This window comes from Asterias rubens, chromosome 1 (assembly GCF_902459465.1).
Source record: "Asterias rubens chromosome 1, eAstRub1.3, whole genome shotgun sequence".
Taxonomy (NCBI): Eukaryota; Metazoa; Echinodermata; class Asteroidea; order Forcipulatida; family Asteriidae; genus Asterias; species Asterias rubens.
The window spans coordinates 17069740-17073266 of NC_047062.1; the positions used below are offsets into that span (position 1 = coordinate 17069740).

At 41.7% G+C, this 3527-nt stretch overlaps 1 long non-coding RNA gene across 1 annotated transcript; it reads right to left on the bottom strand.

Moving 5' to 3' along the window:
• Positions 1 to 508: 508 nt before the first annotated feature.
• On the bottom strand, positions 509 to 2449 carry LOC117305053. Its single transcript, XR_004520643.1, has 3 exons — positions 2408 to 2449; positions 1397 to 1453; positions 509 to 844 (listed from the first exon to the last, which is right to left on the bottom strand). It is a non-coding gene; the product is annotated as an uncharacterized LOC117305053 (long non-coding RNA).
• Between the last annotated feature and the right edge of the window lie 1078 nt (positions 2450 to 3527).

A 3527-nucleotide genomic window follows, 5' to 3' on the forward strand; every position in this document is an offset into this window, starting at 1 on the left:
ACGTCTTGACTGCTGTGGGGATGCTCTTCTGCCTCCAGCCGGGTAGCTTGTGATCGGGTACAACCTCTTTGAGTTTATAACCGTATTTATAACGCGCCTTTTGCCTTTTGCCAAAGGATACAAAGGATACAAAGCGCCAGGTATTATTAGAGACGCTCAGGAATCCAGCGGTACGCTTTACCGTGACGTTAGAGCTGGTTTGCCTGAGGGGACAAACAACATTAAGAATATGGGACTTGAGGCATTGCACGGTGGGGTATCAATAACCTAGGTATCAATGTTAGCGATAACAACATGCGTATCTACTTGCTAGGTAGATTTCCTACCTTCTGCCTAGGTAGTATTTAAGAAGCAGGACAGTTCTTTTCAGAACTGAGAAGTCTCCCCAATAGACCCTTTCCATGAAATATGTAAATTGCACATAGCGCGTGCGCACTAACGTTTTGGTTGGCAAAATGAGGGAGCATCGCGCTGTTTTTTTAAACGGCTAATGGGTGCGTGACGCAGACGCGATTGCGCGTCTGCAACCAACAGGGTCTGTACGCATGCATGAATGTAATTAGCATATTTCATGGGTAGGGTCCATTCAGAGAATCTAATCTGAGGTAGTAGAGAAGTCTCCCGAATTAAAAAAAAGTTGTTGTGCTCTAAAGAAATCAACATCAGGTTGTGAGGACAAATAGAACTAATGCCATATAAAAAATAACATGTTTTTTTAAGGCCCCACTTTAAAAAACCCAATAAACTCACCTTGATTGTAGCAATGCATCCGTGGCAGAGTAACCAGCAATCTGGCGCCCTCTACTGTAGAAAGCTGATGCATTGGAAACCGGCTTGGGGGCAGCTGCAAGTCAGGGTTTAAAAAAAGAATTCACTAGTATTCTCATACTTTGTATTGTTACTAAAAATGACACTTCATCTAAGCCCTAAGCGGATATAGGCACGGGAAAATTCTGCATTTTAGATGCTCTGTGGTGCAATCTTTGGTAAATTTTGAGGGGGGACATTTGATATAGTGTCCCCCACCCTTCTAAAAAGTTGTGTCATCCTTATAGCCCCCAGGATTAATGCCCATGGCGAGACACAGGGTTGGTCTTACACAGTGCAATACTTGGGCTTCATGATTAAGGTGGTCAAAAAGATGGGGGGACATTTGATATTGTGCCCCCCTCCCCTTGTCACCCCACCCCTACCTATTTGATGCCCACCACCATTAGTAGGATTTGAAACTTTGTATGGTGGAATTGTAACTATAAGAACATTTTGCGATAACACTATGTGAATCTCTTTATGAGTTGTGTTGGTTCGGAAAAGAACTATTGGTTAAAGACTCATGTTTCTATTAATATACGCTGATCATCTACAGGAGAAAAATCATAAGAAAGACTGTACTTACTGTTTGTCTAGACGCTACTGCTCGTCGAAAGTACTTCAGTAGGGTTCTCTACGCAACCTAAAATAAACGACAAATATCGGACAAATTTACATCAGCTGTGTAGTTGCACGTTTTGTGTGCATTTGATCACTAGGCATAGTTAATTTTTTACAGTATTACATTTGAGAACCACCAGTTCCTTAAAAGCTCAGATATGCCTAGTTCATTTTGATGGGTCATAATAAATAATTTGCAGAAAATAATTAACTATTTGTCTTTTTAACGACAAATAAAGCATCAAAGTCTTTTGGGAAAAGAAATTACACACAAATTTCACAAGTACCTACATGTGAGGTGAAACTAAACATGGATTGGAAATCATTAACAAGGCAATTATTTTTTTAGAAACCTCTTTCATCAGTGAAAAGGGTACAAAAGAATTTAGGCGTTGCATGGTGAGGTATCAATATATATTTGGTTTGCGGTAACACCATGTGTGTTTCTACTTGCCAGGTAGAGTTTGTTCTTAGAGAACTGTCTTTCTTTATTCTACTACCACAAAGAGTAGATTATCAGATTTTTGAGAGACTTGTTCTGAAAAGAACTGTCCTGCTTTGTAACTATACCCGGGCGGAAGGTATAGAAAATTGGCTGGGACAACTACTTTAGCTTTATAGGATCATAATTAACTGCACTACCGCGGAGTCAATCTCTTGACGATGACTATAGCAAGTTGGTCAAAACGTTGAGACCAATTCAAGATCTGGATAGTGATTTGGTTCCCTATTGGGCAATCCCTATAGGCTTCTGCTTGCTTTTTGTTGATATGTCTCTAATTATTTTACTAATAATGTAAAAATTACACATTTCTACTTATTGTTGCTGTGTGTTTTGAAGTTTTTAAAGCCTAAGTGAATAAATAAATAAACAAATAAATAAATTACTTGATGGATTGGAATTGGACCAAAATTAAGTACAGTTTCAAGAAAAAGGACAAAGCTTTATGGAAAGATTTCTCCAAACTGTAATAACCTGGTTGTCTCTTCGTCTTTTATCCATATGCTTCAAGTCCTCTGCATTCTTCTCACTCAGCCTCTTCCTTGATTCAACCTCTTCCCTGCAAACAGTCAATCAAAACAAACAAAGCTCGGTAAATAACACCAAACTCACAAATCTCAACTCATGTTAATCCGGCATGGGTAGGCCTATCGTCTTCTTGATACTCCAAGAGTTTATGAAGACGCACCAAAAATTCAATCCATACTCAGTGATACCGCCTCTTGAAATACATAATTCTAAAAACTCCCCCTTTCTGGAGCTCCAGCCCTGGCCCCACGCGTCGACCTGGTATTCTTTAAAAACGTGAGAGCCCATAATTTAATAACAACAAGTATGCTAGTAGTAGTACAATAATTTCGCTGCATTGGCCTGCAACCCCCCCCCCCCTCCCCCTGGGTTAAACAACAGAGGAACTGCAGTTGAAATGACCAGATAGAGAAAGGACCAATAATACTATAATTTATACCAGTATCAGCCGCCAGACTTGAGATTTGCTGAATTGGGCCCGCCAGACACCCCCCCTCCTGGGTTAAACATCTGAGGAACCACCTAAAACCAAGTTGAAATGACCACTGATGACACTATTCCCAATACGCTTGCCCTATACACAGAATTCACTGCTTCCGTAAGCGCTGATTCTTTGCTCCCCCGCTCTGAGCTAGCCTTTTAAGCGTAGAATGCCTAGAAACGTGGAGTAGGCACGCGCAAAAGCCAAAATTCGCCGCTAACCCATGAAATAAGCTTGCCGTATACACAGAATTCCCTGCTTCCGCAAGCGCTGATTCTTTGCTCACGGTAAGCAGTGCCATGAAATTGGGCCCTGCTGGAGCTGTTTATAACCGGCTTTCTGAGCTAGCCTTTTAAGCGTAGAATGCCTAGAAACGTGGAGTAGGCACGCGCAAAAGCCAAAATTCGCCGCTAACCCATGAAATACGCTTGCCGTATACACAGAATTCCCTGCTTCCGTAAGCGCTGATTTTTTGCTTACGGTAAGCAGAGCCATGAAATTGGGCCCAGCTGGAGCTGTTTATAACCGGCCGGCTTCCGCGTGTCAGGCCTACGTACGCCAATATACTCATGCCGAACGCGCAAT